Below are 19,672 nucleotides of genomic sequence, written 5' to 3'. Positions count from 1 at the left end.
ATAAATAGTTGGGGAGGATATTATTGGAACATCCTGGGTCCATTCACACTCACTCGACCATCAGCTGTCAGTGCCTGTGTGGTAGTGGTGGGTGGCTGAGCTGTTGGAATTTAGGTCATTTTGAGCTGCCTTTACCCTGAACGTCAAGTTTGAACTTTGTATACCTTAAAGTACACCTTGCTGAAACTCATATTAACGTGTCTCAAAAGTACAGAGAACTGGATTTAATCATTAAACGTTCGTAATTTTACTTGAGAAGGTGAGTGATCATAACGACAGTCTGATCAACAACCTTGCTGATTCTCCAAGTGGTTTTGAGGTAATGAATTTTGAAAAATGTCACAGAATCCTACTTTTGATGGTGGTGTACCTATGTCATCTTTCTTGAAGGACTAGAAACTGATATATCTGAAGTACAAGTATGGTCACAGATCTATTAAGCGTGAAGTGGCTGTTAGCCAACATTGTAACAGTATACAGCAGGAAACTGAGAGACTGAAGTTGTGTCGGACGAAGAGAAGTCTGGGCACCGAAAGGATATCAAAGCCAGTGATTAGTGGGTGATTGACGGTAATACATCTAGAAGTACGTAGCAGGCACTTGTAGCCTGTCATCAGTAACTACATTTGCCATGGAGCGAACACCATCATGAATATTCAAAGCATTATAACAACCGAAGTGTGTCTGACACACCACTTCTAGCGGAGGGGAAACATGGCAATCCCGACACCGGCGTCTACAAGAGGAGGCCCGAGTGTGTCAGGACGTCCGGCCGCTTGGTTCCGTACCTCAGGACTGAGCCCCTTCGGTCACCCGTCGTTACCTGACGGAGACCCTCTTGAATTCAAGATGGCCCACGCCCTACCCTTGCAGACTACTAACGGCTTCCTGTGAGCTGGCAATCGTCAGCTTGTATGGACCATGATCAGGTAAGACAGTCTGGGCTTAGATAAGGATTCGACCCACTCCTGGCTTCACCCCTCCCTCCCACCTTAGTCTACCCACTCCCAAAGTTTGGATCGCATTTTCTCGTTTTCAGGTTTTCATTTTCGTACTGAAATCCTTAGCACGTTTTCCTATTTGTAGGTGTCTTAGTTTTCATTATGGTTTTATTTACATTATCATCAGGTCCTTGCCAATGATTGGGTCAAAATTGTATGACCATTTTTTGCTTTATTGGTGTTGTAATATATGCAAAAAAATGATGAAAACGATAAATGTGGAGCTAAACTGGATCATTACCAGCGGAAAACGCGTGGGCTGGACGGGATGCGAGATACCATAGTGGGGTTGGTGTCATCTTTGAAGGTCAAGGTCAATGATAGATAGTTTTTCATGAAATATTCCTATCTGGCCCGTAACTTATTAAGTTACAACGTGTTTGCTTTATCATGGGATGATTTACCTGTAAAGTAACAAGAGGATGAACAAGAATTGTAAAATCTAGGTACATATGAGTTGCCATAAATTACTGACTTGGAACATTGACGTGGTCGTTTGTTATATATCAGTCTGTGCATGTGATTAAAGTTAATGACGGCGAAACGAGCGTGCGGATTTTCTGTAAACTTGGTAGAATTGTTGGAAGACTTAAAACACAACCTGAACCCTGTTCAGGTGCAATACTTATCGAAGGACGATATATAATGTATATGAATGTATATATAATGTATATGAATACAAATGTATGTAGAACAAATGAACGCGTATTTTCATAGAATGCGTAATGACCTCCACCACAAGGGTTCGAGCTCCGTACCGTCTGTGCGGTAGCTGGGTCGCTAACCACTCGGCTGTGATGATCCCACTGTAGGCAGTGACTAGTCTGCTAAATGTAGTAACAACAGTTGATATTCTTGCACACACTCCTCTTGGGTCAAACCGCTAAGTACTTCGTGATTAAGGATAATATCCACATAGAGATTTACGTACTTCCAGAGTTTATACAGTCTTAACAAGATTTTGAGTGACTTGCGCCGCCAGTACACACAGCTGGTTGGGCAATGAGGCCAGTTTAAAGGGGGCTATGAGTTGACGGTTTCACTTGACTTATCGCAAATGGAGACTTTTTTTTTATAAGGTTCAGTTTATCTTAGTGTTACTCTGTGGAAACTTAGGCGGTAGGAATTATGATTGATTTTCAGGTATTTTGGCAACATTTAGATTTTTCAGTAAACAGTATCATGATTTACCTGCATGAGAATTTTTGGTAGCCCCATTGGTATGGACAGAGGAGATAATCACTCTTCTACATAGTTTTTTGTGACAATCCAGTAGTTAGCAAATTAGACCTTCCTTGCCCTAAATTTGATGAAACTTCATTGGTATGCCTTACTTACCTTGCTATATGTTTGGCGTTTCAAATTCTTCAGCAAAATGATTCGTGAAATTATGCAGCATATGATGCTTTTAGAATAAAAGAATGTATGATCAATTTCGTTGTCAGGGTTTTGCACAATAGTTTATTTGTTGGCACGAAAGAACTTTAATAAGGAAGATTGTTCGCTGGTTACAATAACATTGTATTTCCAGTTTGCAGAGTTCAAATATTTTCATGTTTTTATCAGAACTAGTGTCCCTTGCAGTACACTGGAAACTTCGCTCATGTAAAGTTCTTCAGACGACTTAGACTTAAGTATGATGGCATTTAGCTGGTTCGTGTTTTACATCCACGTTCTAATTGTATGTTCTCCCACAAGCGCAAATTTTTTTTATATGAAATTTTACGATACTAGGTTCCTCGCGGACAGTTTAATGGCAGCAGTCAATATTTAGATCTGGCTTTCGACGCGACAGACGAGGCCAAACTAAAGCAGTGAGCAGCTCCATCGTGCAGTATGAGCGCCACAGCCCACGTATAAAAATAGTTATCTAGTTGTTTCCCACCTCATCATCGGAATACCTTTGTGAAATAATTCTGTCCAAACAGTTACATTTATTCATGGTTATTCGAACATTCGTCAGCATAATAGCTTATATGAATTTGATAGTGAACTGGTGTGGGTTATGTAGTACAGGAGGAGGATATTACCTAACTGCTTATTCATCGTTTCGTAGCCTCATGGCTTCATTAGGTTGCCGTCCAGCATGGCGTTGGTTTCCTTTAAATGAACACCACCTTAACAAGATTTGACGTTGGATTTCGAGATACAGAAGAAGGAAAGTTTATCGTAAACGCTGCAGTTAATCTAGATCAGTGTGCTAACCGTACACAATTGGTGAACAGAACATGTCGGTGCAGAGAGTCAGGTTGCTTAAGTTTTGCGGATGAATTTAAATGAACATATTAACGCCTAAGATTACTCGTGATTAGTCTTTAACCAAATCTGAAGGTGACTCTTGGATCAGTCTTTTAATAGTTCTTGACTTATTTTTGATCAGTCTTTTATTAAAGATAGCAGGTGGCATATTGTATGGTGCCATTGACTTTTGATCAGTATTTAATTGAAGTATGGAGATGATTCTTGATCGTTGGTTAATCAAAAGGGTGGAAATAAGTATAAATTACTCCTTTTTCAATATTAAAGGTTGAAGTTAAGTCTAGTTTAGTCTTATGCGAAAGATAAGATGGGAGAGGTGTGATAGGAGGTTCATCGTTACAGGCTGGATCACTGTCAACCCACCAGGGGATGGGGAGAGACATTTAGACAATGGAAGAGATAACAGGTGAAATGGCGGAATGGGTGATGAACGTTTAGAAAGCAGTATTTATATGGCAAGGCAAACATTATTTTGACGACTAATTTATCAACTTTGTAAATTTTCTCTTGCGACGCCTCTAGGTTAGGTTGGGTTGAGGGGGTAGGGTTACTTAAATGTAGGCTAGGCTCGGTGGTCCGCAGCTTCCATTTGTGGGGTTAGTTGGGGTTAAGTGGTGTAACTGTTTTAACCCAACACGTCACCCAGACTTATTGATGGTGATGGGGGTGAACTTTCTCTCGAACCCTGCTGGACTTTGTGCATTTGAGATTTATCTTTCCAGTCATCAAAAATTGATAGATATATGCTTTTCGATATTTGCAAGCACTTTTTTTTTTTAAGGGAAAATCTATAAAGACAGTGATAAAGAAGAAATAAGTACCAATCGGCGAAATATAACCGCCCCACTGATTTCGATTAGTCGGCAAAATAGACACTGCGTATTTTGAAATGTTCAGGGATGTTTAGAGAGGGTGATGAAGATTCAGAAAAAATGAACGATATTCAGTTAAGGAAAGTAAGAGAGGCATGCCATGAACACGATGGTCTAGCATTTGACTTAGCGCTTAAGGATCAGATCAAAGCCATGCAACAAGGCCCAATGGTCATGCTCAAGGGATTAAAGTAGACGAGAGAAATTATAGAGGAGCAAGGGAGGGAGACCTGGCTGGATGGGTCTCTGCATGTGTGGCCATGCAAGGGAGGGAGACCTGGCTGGGTGGGTCTCTGCATGTGTGGACATGCAAGGGAGGGAGACCTGGCTGGGTGGGTCTCTACATGTGTGGCCATGCAAGGGAGTGAGACCTGGTTAGGTGGGTCTCTACATGTGTGACCTCATTGTCTTTAACGTGTAGCCTCCTAACCTTTAACGTAAGTGGTCTCAGAGTCTTTAACAGGTGTGGCCTCCTAGCCTTTACATGTATGGGCACCGAGCCTTCGCATCGAGTGGTCTAGACAAGCAACGGGCCATGAAACTACACTGGACCTGTTGAACCACACAGTGTTTGTCACAGATGTATTCAGTTAATCATAGCTTAAATTGGGAAGAGTTTGGATATTAATATCGCCGACAAACTTTATTTAATAATATGTTTTGAATTCTCTCTTGATTATATAATTTTTAAGGGATTCTTAAGGCAAAGTACCACACTGCCAGTTTTGATTAAGTTATCGTTTTAGCAGGTGTTCTAGTAGGGGTTTATTGGAGTGGTGTAACAAAGAGAAGCATAGAAACAAGTTAAATAACAACAATGCTTTATTAGATAGGATATACAAGATGAGGCAACAGGGTAATGAACTGATGAAGGTGCAGGATTATGGTGAAAAAGAGATTACGTGAGGTAGGTCGAGTGGTACGATACAGGCTTGGCAGAGGTCATGTGACGCTGGCGATGGTAGGCGTCAGATGAAGCAGGAGCACGTGGGAGAAGTGCGTGGCTGCCGAGTCAGCGTGAAGCTCCTGTAGGAGGTGGTGGGTGTGGCATGTATCGCGGCTCCTGGAGTGTACGGTGGTTGCCAGTTTGTGCTTGGGTTGCATGAGGCTCCTGGAATTGTGTTAGGGTTGCAGGAGGTGCCTGAAGTTGTGCTTGGGTTGCATAAGGCTCCTGGAGTTGTGCTCGGTTGCAGGAGTGCCGCGGGCGTGGCCGTAGGTCCCTTGTTACAACTGCTGCTCATGACGGGCGGAGGCGATGCCCCACGCGAGTCCTGACGAAGGTGGACGTCGGAAATGAGGCACCACAATAAAACCGGCCTGGAAGATGAAACGTCGGGAGTCACGTTAGGACATGTACTGATGGAGGAGGCGCCGTATGGGCGACTTTAGTCTGGATTCACATCGCCAAGACTTCAGTTACTGGAGTGGTACACTTGTCTCGTGGTGAGTCAGCTTCCTAACTGCCTTCCTTGCGTTATACCCGGGCATATAAGAGGCAGGAGGTCAGGTTGTCGAAGTCGGATGTCGGGAACTGACCTCTCTTCATGCTGATGGACTGAGAGTGGCTCGAATGGAAAAGGTCATTTTTTTTGAGCTGCCACTGCCGAACATCGAATATGGATGTCACGGGGATTAACATTACATGTAGGTTGGGCTACTTAACTCATTTCTCCGGGATTTATTAGGTCAGGTGAGGTCACACACCGTCACATGCCACCAAGACAGGGCGTCATCAGGTAGGTAACACTTTGTGGAGCGACGGTGGTTCTCCATACCACTCCACTTCTCCCTGATGGTATAGTCGGCTGGTCGTCCAGTGCTGGCGGGCAGACGACACGTCTGGTGCTTCCAGGTTGTGTAGAGGGAGTTTGTAGCGCCGTAATGGATGAAGACGTTGTTACACGGGGTCCTTGCTGGCTGAGGGAGACAGAATCACCTGGGGTGCAGGAGTGGCCGGCTGGACCTGGCAAATACAAGGTATGGGATGACGCTGGGAGGATGATGGAAAAAGGACTATGACAGCAGGGGTCAAGGAATGTTGACAGTAGCATTATAAGGATGTGAGCGAAAATCTCTGTCAGCTCCAGGTGTCACCAGTTTAGCGAGTGTTCTGGATGGGTTGTTGAGTGGAATAACTGATAGAAGGGCACAGAAACGCATTAGATAACAATAGATCTGTATTGGTTAGGATGTACAAGGCGAGGTAACAGAGGGCACTGAGCTACTGAAGGAAAAGGATTATGGTAAAGAAAGATGAAGTAGGTCGAGAAGTACGAGACAGGCTAGGCAGGGGCCGTGTGACACTGGTAAGGGCGTCGAAGCAGGAGCACTTGGCTACCTAGTCTAGGTGGAGTTCCTGTAGGAGGTTTGTGCTAGAGTTACAGGAGGTTCCTGAAGTTGTGCTAGGGTTGCAGTTGGTTCCTGGAGTTGTACTAGGATTGCAGGAGGTTCCTGGAGTTGTGCTAGAGTTGCAGGAGGTTCCTGGAGTTGTGCTCGGGTTGCAGGAGGTTCCTGGAGTTGTGCTCGGGTTGCAGGAGGTTCCTGGAGTTGTGCTAGGGTTGCAGGAGGTTCCTGGAGTTGTGCTAGGGATGCAGGAGGTTCCTGGAGTTGTGCTAGGGTTGCAGGAGGTTCCTGGAGTTGTGCTAGGGTTCCTGGAGTTGTGCTAGGGTTGCAGGAGTGCCGCGGGCGTGGCCATAGGTCCCTTGTTACAGCTGCTGCTCATGACGGGCAGAGGCGATGGACGACTCCAGTGCTGCCGAAGGTGGACTTCGGGGTTAAGGCACCACAATGAAACCTGCCGGGAAGATGAAACGTCAGGAGTCACGTTGGGATATCTACTGGCGGAGGAGACGCCCCAAGGGCATCTTGAGTCAGGAGTCACATCGCCAAGACCTCAAGCACCGAAGTGGTTCGCTCAGATCTCATAGCTGGGTGGACGCAAACCTTAGCTGCTATTGCTGGACTTAAACAGGTGAAGGGTGTGCGTGGAGCAGGGAGTCACTTTGGTTACCAGACAATAATGAGTGGCCGCCGCGGGAACATCGAGGGCCAGAGGGTGGCGACCAAACATATTTTCCCGGGGGTCACTCGCTGTCATCTGCCAGCAAAACAAGGCGTCAGTAACATTTGGTAGAGCGGCTGTGGGTCGCTACACACATGTAAGTCAAATGCATCCTTTTGACCAAGTAGTGGGGGCCCCAGCTGGCGTGATGTAGGAGTCAAAGGAGTGGGATTTCTGCACTGAAATCGTCAACATTGATATTTTCATGGTGTCAGTTTGTGTTTCAAAGTCAAGACTTTATCGTATGGTGGATGCATGTTACATTTTTTTTCTCCACGTATGCCTCTCTCGAAAACTGAGTTCGAATATCCTCTCGTGTTCATGGTGGAGTGAATGGAGCATTAGTTTTTTTTCCCTATTTTTCCTGAAGTCTTTGTTGCACTTGTTGGAATAGTTGTTGGCTGTTTTAACAATTTTTTGCTGCTGTATGTCTTGCTGCTTCACTTAGCTTCATCTCAGTTGTATAAATAACTTTACGTTTGCGTTTCCCTTAATCACGTTCTTCCTTTTCCTTTTCTTCTGCCATTTGCTCTTGAGAACTGTGATGGTGATCGTCCTGCACATAATGGTAACGGGACAATCGGACTTGCACATTTGAAAATGGAATCAAGTTTCAACACATTATAACCGTCACCCTCAGTACTGGTTCCTCATACGTACTTATCTCCTTCACCAGTTTCGCATCAGTGTTCAACCTATTACCATCACCACAGAGAAGCATACGCTTTAAGCAGCAACTTTGCTTCTATTTCTCGTGGCGTTCTTCCTTGAGACATTTCACTTTGATTTAGAGCCTTACTGTGGTTGTCAGGTCTGATTTTTCTATATCATAATGTAAGTGATAGATTCCACAAAGCTTCAGGGATTCTTACGTGTGTCTCCGTGCAATCTTCTCCCGGTGTTCTTGATATAATGCCTAAAACAAGCTTAAAATAATTTTCAGTACACGCTATCAAACGTTGAAAGTATAGATCAGTTATCCCCTTTAGCTTGGATCCATGCTCTTTTATGCGAACGATAATTTCCAGGTAAACTATTTTAAAATGTAAGATGTAACGTTTATTTAGGATTTGGCCTTTGAATCAGTCTTCGACCATATATTACTGCACCCACGAATGCACTTTCGACTGACAATAGGCTATAACTGACTGAATAGGCTATAACAGGAGTGTTACATTGTGTGTAGAATAGATTTAATTATTTTTGAGGAGGTAAGACCAGCGCCTCTGATACGTGCTAACTAACTCTCAAAGAAAATGGGTATCACGACTAGCAGCTAGCCTGTTAGCCACTGCCAGCAGCCACCGTCTCAGTTTACTTAATTTGCTAACCATTCAAAAAAGGGCAGATATGTAAAGCTAACTATTGTTACAGGTGAAAACTGTATTTATCGATAAATATTGGAATTCAAACATATCAACTTTCCACTCGAGGAAGTTAAACGTGCTTTTAATTTTTTTTTCCCAATTATTTGTAAATTTTGATTATCCAAAATAATATTGTTTCCTGTTAGAATGCAATTTTTTTCTAAGAATTTGAATATCAAATACCAAAATTATCACACTGAAATCAAATCACGTTTTCAATTCCTTTTTTTTCTTATAATCAAAGGCATTTCTATAATTTCTCATGTATGCCCATGGATGTAGGAGCACTGGTAGATTATAGCAACTGCTGTAAGTATACGTGCTTGGTCGTAGTGTTTTGGCCATGTTGTGTCCTCCTGTGACCAGTGTGTGGGAGGGTAGGAGACCGCCTCACAATGCAAGGAGATTGTCATATGTCATGCTCACCTGATGGCAATACTCATATGATGTCATACCGTACGATAGTTTACACACTAATGGTAATTCCATTCCTCTTGTGGCTCAGTATGTCATGCGTGACGTCTGAAGATCTCGAACGTGTGGCCCTCGAGTTTTTTTAAGTATGGCCACCAAGTCTCTTTAACATGTGTGGCCTCCAGGTTTCTCAACATGTGTGGACCCCCGAGTCTCTCCCTAACATGTGTGGCCCTCCCTAGTTTTCTAAACATGTGTAGCCCCTCCGAGTCTCCTTAACATACGTGGCGCCCGAGTCTCCCTAACACACACACACATGTAACCTCAACAAGTGTAGCCTCTGAGCCTTGTTCTTAACACGTCAGGCCCTGCAAGTGTGTTGTAAGTGTAGCCATCCCTCCGACTGTCCTTAATATGTGTTGTACACCCATCATCCCTGGCGTGTGAACTCTTCAACTTCTTTTCAACGCGTCTTTCTAGAAGGATGAACAATATTGGGCCTTGTGACGCGGACATCATATTTAAGTAACGGTGGAAGAAATGGGAAAATGAAGTTGAGATTACTTGCTTTAGTACGTAAATATGAAGAGAAAATTTTTGGGTGTAGTGTATGAAAATACATCATAAGTGTTCTAATTCCTTTGGACGACCTGTGCAACAGGTGTCACTCAGCGTCCCGTTCCATCTCGGCTGTGACCACTTGAGAGGTGTCACTCAGTGTCCCGTCCCTTCTCGTCCCGTCTGTTACCACTACGGCGTGTGTCACTAGCGTTCCATCCCATCCCGGCTGTGACCACTACGACAGGTGTCACTTAGTGTCCCTTCTCGTCCCGGCTGTGAATACTTCATGTGTCACTTGGCGTTCCGTCCCATCCCGGCTGTGACCACAGGTGTCACTCAGTGTCCCGTCCCTTCTCGTCCCGGCACAACAGGTGTCAACAGGCCAGCGTGCCATACCGGTGTCAAGGCCAGTGAGTACCTTAATGGTATCAAGGTCAATGGTTGCAGTAATTTAACTGAGACCAGGGATTATCATGACTTTCTGAAGGCTAGTGTGGTTACTATGATTTCTTTTTTCAACCAGTGGTTGCCACATATATATTTTTTTTCATTAAGGTCATTGGTTGCCATAATTTTGTTTTATAAAGGTCAGTGACTACCAAGGTCGGATCAAGACCAGTGGTTGAGACGTAATTGGGATCAAGATCCGTGGTTGACGTAATTGGGATCAAGGTTGACGTAACTAGGATCAAGATCCATGCTTGCTATATAAAGGTACATTTACGGGTATCATTATTAATTGGAGTGTTTTGGTTAATGAAACTGAGAGAAATGGAAACGTCTAAAAACAACAGCAGCACTGCTTAATTGGTTAAGGTAAATAAAGTGAGGTAGACCAGGACAGTGAGCTACTGGAGGTGCAGGAGTATGGTGAAGAAGAGGTAAGGTAGGTCGAGTGATACGATACAGGCTTGGCAGAGGTCATGTGACGCTGGTGATGGTAGGCGTCAGATGAAGCAGGAGCACGTGGGAGAAGTGCGTGCCTGCCGAGTCGACGTGGAGCTCCTGTAGGAGGTGGTGGGTGTGGCCTGTATCGCGGCTCCTTGAGTGTACAGTGGTTGCCAGTTTGTGCTTGGGTTGCAGGAGGTTCCTGGAGTTATGCTTGGGTTGCAGGAGGTGCCTGCAGCTGTGCTAGGGTTGCAAGAGGTTTCTGGAGTTGTGTTAAGGTTGCAGGAGGTTCCTGAAGTTGTGCTAAGGTTGCAGGAGGCTCCTGGAGTTGTGCTAGGGTTGCAGGAGGCTCCTGGAGTTGTGCTAGGATTGCATGAGGTTCCTGGAGTTGTGCTAGGGTTGCAGGAGACTCCTGGAGTTGTGCTAGGGTTGCAGGAGGCTCCTGGAGTTGTGCTAGGGTTGCAGGAAGCTCCCGGAGTTATGCTAGGGTTGCAAGAGGCTCCTGGAATTGTATTAGGGTTGCAGGAGACTCCTTGAGTTGTGCTAGGGTTGCAGGAGGCTCCTAGAGTCGTGTTAGGGTTTCATGAGGTTCCTGGAGTTGTGCTAGGGTTGCAGGAGGTTGCTGGAGTTGTGCTAGGGTTGCACGAGTGCCGCGGGCGTGGCCGTAGGTCCCTTGTTGTTACAGCTGCTGCTTGTGACGGGCGGAGGCAATGTCCCAACACGAGTCCTGCAGGAGGTGGACGTTGGAGATGAGGCACCACAATGGAACCGGCCAGGAAGATGAAACGTCAGGAGTCTCGTTAGGATTTATCCTGACGGAGGAGGTGGTCTAAGGGCGGCTTGAATGTCGAGTCACATGGCCGAGCCTTCAGGTACCTGGGTGGTGCACTTGTTGTCTAATGCGAGTCAGCGGCATGACTGCCTTCCTTCAGTGATGCACAGAGTATATAAGATTCAGGGTCAGGCCAGGTCATGAAGGCGGTCTGGGAGGAGAAGCTATTCCCGAAAGGGACTGGAGATCTCGCAGCTTAGTGTCGCCAGCCCTGACCTCTCTCTTTAATGCTGTTAGACTGAGGGCAGGTCCGTAAGAGTGTCGGCTCTTCTCGTGGAATGGGTCTAGTTACCTGTTTAACGGAAGATAGAATCTAAGGGTCCTGTAGTGAGGGTACAGGTGCAGCCATAGGTTAGGCCACCAGACTCATTTGTCTGGGAATTAGTAGGTCAGATGAGTGTGGAACATCCGGCGTTCGAGAGGGGCATGATGCAGAGAGGGCTGTAGAGAAGGCACGATGGAGAGTGGTATAGGGAGGGCAAGAAGAGGGGCAAGACACAGAAGGCAAAGGCGGAGGGGAAGGAACAAGATGGGGAAGAGCTTGGGGTATTGAAGGGGCATAGTGTAGATAATCAGGACTGGTTGAGAGGCATCAAGTTAATGCTGATAAGAACTGATACTTGTTATCTAGACCTGATAATGGGTAATGGGAATGCCCGAAAAAAAATAGCTACAGGGGGAGGAGTATTTAACGTAAACACAAGTGTTTATAGCCAGCACTTGAGAAAATAAGATAAGATTCCATTAGCTGGCGTGTACACCTTATCCAGTGGCCTGGTGTCTGTTAAGGGTATACCTTGTATAACAGATGATCTTTAATGAATATAACGCCTTCTCACATCCAACAGCAGACTCCTAAGGGCGTTTACACCTAACCGTATTGTCCCGTGTACGACTTAGTTTTGCTTGGACATCTGAGAGGCAAGGAAACCTTAAGCTGCTTATTGGACGATGTATATATATATATATATATATATATATATATATATATATATATATATATATATATATATCCAATCCAATCCAATTGGACGTGCTGTCAGTGGATTGAATCAAGGCATGTGAAGCGTCTGGGGTAAACCATGGAAAGCTGTGTAGGTATGTATATTTGCGTGTGTGGACGTATGTATATACATGTGTATGGGGGGGGGGTTGGGCCATTTCTTTCGTCTGTTTCCTTGCGCTACCTCGCAAACGCGGGAGACAGCGACAAAGTATAATAAATATAAAAATATATATATATATATATATATATATATATATATATATATATATATATATATATATATATATATATATTATAAAGAGGAATCAAGTTGCCAGAGTTATCGTGGCCACAACAGTATAAAGATGTCTATACTCCTCTTTTGGCGCGGGGAACCAAAAATTATGCCCCGCTCGCTCATTCTCTAACGTTGTGTGTTCACAGCTGATTGTTCAGTAAACAGTGGATGTTTACGGTGTATATCTGTTGAAGATGTATTCGTACATAGCGTTTGCATCATCTTCCGCTAACCAGGGCCACAGCCTTTGGTTGACATTAACCACCAGGGCCACAGCCTTTGGTTGACATTAACCACCAGGGCCACAGCCTTTGGTTGACATTAACCACCAGGGCCACAACCTCTACTGGTCACTGACAACCAGGGCCACAACCCTCGGCTAGACGCTAACATCCAGGGCCACAACCCTAGCTAGACACAATCATCCAGGGCCACTACCCCTGCAAGACACTAATAACCGAGGTCACAACCCCTCGCGTTAGACACTAACAACCAGGGTACAACCATCGATAAACAAAAACAATAGGAGCTCAAAGCCCCTGCTGGATAGTTGTTAACCAAGGCTATAACTCCCGGTACACACTAAATCCATTGGAGGCCACAACTCACGCTATACACTTGCCTTGAGACAGTCCAGACGCGGAGGGTGTAAGATGGTTCTGGCCATCTACCTCCGTCAGGGAGGTAGTACTTCCCTGGGCGGCTGGTGTCTACAACCTACTGACACGGAGGGCGTGAGATGGCTTCCGGCCATCACCTCAACACTCGTAAGTCGGGCGGGTAGCGTTACACCCAGACTTACTACTAGGCACAGTCGTGTTCAGCAGTTCGATACGCAGAGAAAATAGTATGTGTCCATAACCAGTGTTATGAGAACTTTATGTTGTGGTTGTTGCTGTAATGACGTAATGAGCAGAAGCGTTGGTGTCCAGGCTGGGATTATGATGCTAACGCATGGCAGTTGTGAATCCACGGGGGGACTCCCTTGGTCTGGCTGGGGAAGTGCATACGTGACGGGGGGACTCTACTGGCCACATGTGAGGGCAGGTCACGTGTGTGGGGGACTCTACTGGCCACATGTGAGGGCAGGTCACGTGTGTAGGGGACTATACTGCCCACATGTAAGGGCAGGTCACGTGTGTGGGGGACTCTACTGGTCACATGTGAGGGCAGGTCACGTATGTGGGGGACTCTACTGGTCACATGTGAGGGTAGGGCACGTGTGTGGGAAACTCTGCTGGTCACATGTGAGGGTAGGGCACGTGTGTGGGAAACTCTGCTGGTCACATGTGAGAGTAGGTCACATGTGTGGGGGACTCTACTGGCCACATGTGAGGGCGGGTCACCTGTGTGGGGACCTCTACTGGCCACATGTGAGGGCAGGTCACGTGTGTGGGGAACTCTACTGGTCGCATGCAAGGGCAGGTCACGTGTGTGTGGGGACTCTACTAGCCATACGTGAGACAAAGTCACATGTGGGGGAATTCCACTAGCGACACGTGAGAGTAAGTCACATGTGTGGGGGACTTTACTGACCACACGTGAGAGTAAGTCACATGTGTGGGGACTTTACTGACCACACATGAGAGTAAGTCACATGTGTGGGGGACTTTACTTACCACACGTGAGAGTAAGTCACATGTGTGGGGGACTTTACTGACCACACGTGAGAGTAAGTCACATGTATGGGGGACTCGTTTAGTCACACGTGAGAGTAAGTCGCGTGTGTGGGGGACTCATTTAGCCACATGTGAGAGTAAGTCACGTGTGTGGGGGTCTCTACTAGCCACACGCGAGAGTAAGTCACGTGTTTTGGGTACTCTACTAGCCACACGTGAGAGTAAGTCACGTGTGGGGGGGACTCTGCTAGCTACACGTGAGAGTAGGTCACGTGTGTGGGGGACTCTACTAGCCACACGTGAGAGTAAGTCACGTGAGTGGGGGACTCTACTAGCCACACGTGAAAGTCACGTGTGTGGTGACTCTACTTGCCACACGTGAGAGTAAGTCACGTGTGTGGGGACTCTACTAGCCACACGTGAGAGTAAGTCACGTGTGTGGGGGACTCTACTAGCCACACGTGAGAGTAAGTCACGTGAGTGGGGGACTCTACTAGCCACACGTGAAAGTCACGTGTGTGGTGACTCTACTTGCCACACGTGAGAGTAAGTCACGTGTGTGGGGGACTCTACTAGCCACACGTGAGAGTAAGTCACATGAGTGGGGGACTCTACTAGCCACACGTGAGAGTAAGTCACGTGAGTGGGGGACTCTACTAGCCACACGTGAAAGTCACGTGTGTGGGGGACTCTACTAGCCACACGTGAGAGTAAGTCACGTGTGTGGGGGACTCTTCTGGCCACACGTGAAGGCAGCTCACGTGTTGGGAAACTCCTCCGGTCCACACTGGGAGCAGCTCGTTGGCTGGGGTGTGGTGACCCCACACACCAGAGGTTTTTACCAAAAAAAGAAATGAAACAACAAAGATAAATTGATGTACATAGTTTGGGGATTAATGTGTCATGGACTGATTTTTTTTTATGTCAAGTTCTTTTTTTTCGGTTAAGTTTCTCGTGTAGTAACTTGGTCTAAGCTTTCGTAAGTTTGATATAATCAGTCTTGATTTCCTTTTTTTTTTAACGTAAAGACGTTAATTTCATCTTGTATGATTAAAACGACGTGGCAGTGCCGACTAAGGCGAGCCTATCCATAACCTGGCAATAGTTTGTACAGATGAGTATTCTCCTGGTCTGGCAACACTGACAGATGTTGTGGGTCTTCCTCTGGTCTGGCAACACTGACAGATGTTGTGGGTCTTCGCCTGGTCTGGCAACACTGGTATAAGTGGGGGGGGGTCTCCCCTTCCCCTGATCTGGCAATGACTTGATGACGGCTTGGCTGCCAATGTCACACAAGGTGAAAAAAAAAAAGAAAGAATTATGCAAACAAATATATTTGTTGACCATCTCCCCAAGAGATGATTTCCTCCCCCATGTCAACTTTGGTGGGGAGGGAGGGACTAGTTTGGGGAGGGATGGAGGGCCTGGAGAGGAGGAGGAGGGAGGAAGGATTGGGGAGGAGAAGGGGTGAGGAAGGGGTGTGGCAGGGGCAGGTGGAGGCGAAGGGAGAGAGAGAGAGAGAGAGAGAGAGAGAGAGAGAGAGAGAGAGAGAGAGAGAGAGAGACTGAAGCTGGTGGAGTAGATGGAATGAGAGGAGTTGAAAGGCGGGAGGAACCCCTTGGCGGACCCAAATGTCAACAAGGCGTGCTGGGGTGCGTCACGGTGTCCACAGTGTACCCGTCCACCACCACCACTGCTGCTACCACCACTCCCCTCACATGGGCCCCCAACCACACTAACTGGAAGACGAGACGTCTGGAAAATATTCACAGATTAGAACACACACACACAACACACACACAAGCCAAAGGAACAAGCACAGACAGCCTGATCTCACAGGCGTAGACAGCCAAGCTCACAGGCATAGACAGCGTAATCTCACAGGCACAGAGAGCCTAATCTCACGGGCATAGACAGCCTAATCTCACGGGCATAGACAGCCTAATCTCACAGGCATAGACAGCCTAATCTCACGGGCATAGACAGCCTAATCTCACAGGCATAGATAGCCTAATCTCACGGGCATAGACAGCCTAATCTCACGGGCACAGACAGCTTAATCTCACAGGCACAGAGAGCCAAGCACTCAGACACAGACGACCATCGACGCCACGGAGCAAGGTGGGCTGGGTCCATGAATGTCATGTTTACACCTGGGTTCTCCAGTGTGGGGGACTCACCTGCCAGTGTTTGTGCTGGGTCCAGGTGCCGGGAACTCACTGGTCTGTTACTCACCACAAAGCCATTAGTAGTCGGGGGGAGGACCTCTCCTGCGTGAGGTGGCTGGAGGTAACGCTCTTATATAATGACGACGTCAGCAGGTGTCTGGTGCTTCCCTCAGGAGAGACTGCCTGGACCCCCCTGGATCCCGGCAGGCCGGCTGGCTCCTGGCTTTGGGTCGCCTGGTGGCGGGTCGGGGTGCAGCGGACAGGGACGCAACGTTGTTTAATGACGTTTTTCATAAAAGAGACACAGGAGATAAGGAAGGATACAACACAGGGGTGAAGGGAGTCTGGCCATCTTGTTACGAGGTAACCTAAAGTGTGAGGAGCAGCTGCAGGTGGTGGCTCGTACCTACTGTAGATGGTATATTTTGGAAAGAAAAATACCAGTCCAGTAGTTGTGCATGGTAGGAGAGAGAGAGAGAGAGAGAGAGAGAGAGAGAGAGAGAGAGAGAGAGAGAGAGAGAGAGGCCTGCTGCTCAGTGTTGGAGAATGTGCGATACCGAAGGTTTTTTAAGGGAATCGACTGGGAACATCTGAACCCACATGGAAGGAGTGAGGCGTGGAGGCCTAAGTTGACTGTGTTGAGGAGAACATCCTGTACTGACACGTCACCAAACACACTAGGGACACAGACAATGGATCTCGTGAATGCATACAACAGTCTGGAAGGACAAGGAAAAAGTAATCGCGCGTGACTGAGATTTGAGTACGAAGTACACTAGGATGTTACAAGTGTATAAATGAAGCAGCCAAATGATAAAAGGAGACACAAGGAAGAAGAGATGACAGAATTGGGGAAAAAACGAGAGCACATACTGGGAAACTGGATTTCAGCATCGAGGCTGACAGTGTTACCTATGCTGGTGAAGGAGACGTCCTTATATAGCTCACGATTCTAATAGGATCTCTGATAGGATCTCTTCCGATGGGTTTTAGTGTGTGTGTGTGCAGATATACAGACCACTTGAGACGTGGGTTAACAAGTATTGCCTGGTAGAGTGATCGGTAGTAAGGCAGTGGAAGAGAGCAATTGATCTGTATCTCGTTTTTTGTATCCCGAGAGCAATAGAGAGCATACGCTACCAGCCTGTAATAGACTGGTGCCACTGATTACTACTGTCTGTAAACCACAGAAGAATGTACTCAAGAAAGATATCAATGAACGCTCGTAAAGGGGAAACTACTAGAGCGAGAAGCAATGTGAGTTGGAAGCAAAAAAGATTTGTTTAATGCTTCTGTGAAATATATATATATATATATATATATATATATATATATATGTGTGTGTGTGTGTGTGTGTGTGTGTGTGTGTGTGTGTGTGTGTGTGTGTATGAAATTGCCTTTTTCTTTGAAAGTCATTGTGTTACCCATGACCTATTCTTGAAGGCTTCTGCAGCCCATGGATGCGCTACTTCCAGTAACAGGGAAATGTAGTCTGCTTACGAGTGGGGAGTTCTTTGAGACGAGTCTGCACTACCTATGACACAGCATCGCCAGAGGTGTCTCCTCACTCGCAAGCGGAGCTCGGTAACACACACACACACACACACACACACACACATATATATATATATATATATATATATATATATATATATATATATATATATATATATATATATATATATATATTACCCCTGAAAGGTATCGATCATGAAATGGGGTAACGAGGTAAACAGACGTGCCCATGTGTCAGCTGAAGCTGCCCCTCGGGACGCGGAAGGCGACAGGTAGTACATACTGATGAACAGGGAAGTGTCAGCAGTACTCTTATGGTGGACTGTATACCTCGTATGTACATATATTTGGACGTAGCCTTGTGGGAGTACATCGTGTATGGACGCGGGGCTCGCTGACCGATGTAAACAAACATGGCGAGCGGTGGGGGGTATTGGCAGAACGGAGTCGGGTGGAGGTCAGACCATGTAGTAATTATCAAGAGGAAGTACGAGCATGAAGTAGGTGGGAATCATGATGTTAATAAAGGAGATTGACGAGTTAAGGAGGGTGGTGAGGGGTATCGCAACACAGGTGAAGATGGAAAATGGGATCATGATTGAAAGAAAACGAGGAACAAGTTACTAAAAAAAAGAAGTGGGGTTAAGACTAGAAAGACTTTGGATGCGAAAATACAAGGTGTGGTCGGGAAGAAGAGGCAGATAGAGACAATGGGGAACACATCAGTTTGACGAGTGAAGATGTTTTCATGTGGCTCGTAAGGGAAGCTTGAGAATGTATCGTGAAGAGGAAATGATAAAACCGGTCATGACGAATGCGGAAACAATTTACCTTTTTCCCGTGACACTATACATGCATTCTGCCAGTCCTCAGACACCTCATCATGATCCATACATACATCGCAAATCCTGCCTTACCAGTCAGCAACACAGACCCTCCCTCTTTAGTGAATTCAACAGCAAAACCATCCATTCTAGACGCCTTGCCTTATTTCATCCTACGTAAGGCTTTCAGCTCCTCTTCTCGCTTCACCAAACCGCTCTCCATGACTCGCTTTTCGCATACCACCCCAACCCAAACACCTTACATCTGCCATCCTATCATCAAATACATTCATCAGTCCTTCAAAATACTCACTCCATCTCCTCCACTTCATCGCTGCCTGTTACCACTTCCCCTTTTTTCCCCCTTCAGTGATATTCCCATTTGTTCTCTTTTTTTTTTTAACACATTATCAGACTCCTTTCAAACATACTATCCTTCCTAAAGTGTACTGATACTCGTTCACCCTTACTCATTTGCCCTCTTTTCAACCCTTTCACCTTCGCCTTGACCTCCTGCCGCTTTCTTGTATACATTCCTTAATCATTTGTACGCCTTCCCTTTGAGTGCCGCCCCAAAACTAACAACTTCCTCATCTAACCACTCACTCATCAGCTGCCCCTCTCAGCACATTTACATCCAGAAGTCCCTATGTTACACGCCTGTCAATTAGTATGTGATCCGACAATACCCGCTGACCATCTTTCCTCCTCGCATACGTATTCTTATGTATGTCCCTCTTTTTAAATCGGGTATTCCCAAGCACCAGTCCTCTCTCAGCACACAACTCCACAAGCAGTTCACCCTTTGTATTCAGTGTACTAAATATTCCATAACCCCCCCTCCCCCTGTAATACTCTGAACTGTCTCATTACTTACATTCGCATTCAAATCACCCTTCTTGAATAATCGGCTTCTTGCCTCAAAACTGCTGACACACGCAGCTGCTCTCGAAACGCTTGCCTCTCAAGATATGTCTTCTCATGGCCAGGTGCATAAGCATTAATAAT

General features: G+C 46.2%; 1 protein-coding gene across 1 annotated transcript in view; it reads left to right on the top strand.

Annotated features, from left to right (window-relative positions):
• Nucleotides 1–103: 103 nt before the first annotated feature.
• Nucleotides 104–19,672, top strand: part of LOC139749220 (uncharacterized) — a 489,778-nt gene continuing 470,209 nt past the window's right edge. The window contains exon 1 of the mRNA XM_071662967.1: nucleotides 104–929. The gene's annotated coding sequence lies outside the window, so the exon portion shown is untranslated. The remainder of the gene's footprint in view (nucleotides 930–19,672) is intronic.

Source organism: Panulirus ornatus, chromosome 1, assembly GCF_036320965.1.
Source record: "Panulirus ornatus isolate Po-2019 chromosome 1, ASM3632096v1, whole genome shotgun sequence".
In the NCBI taxonomy this organism is placed as follows: Eukaryota; Metazoa; Arthropoda; class Malacostraca; order Decapoda; family Palinuridae; genus Panulirus; species Panulirus ornatus.
This window is presented reverse-complemented; position numbering and strand designations above follow the sequence as displayed.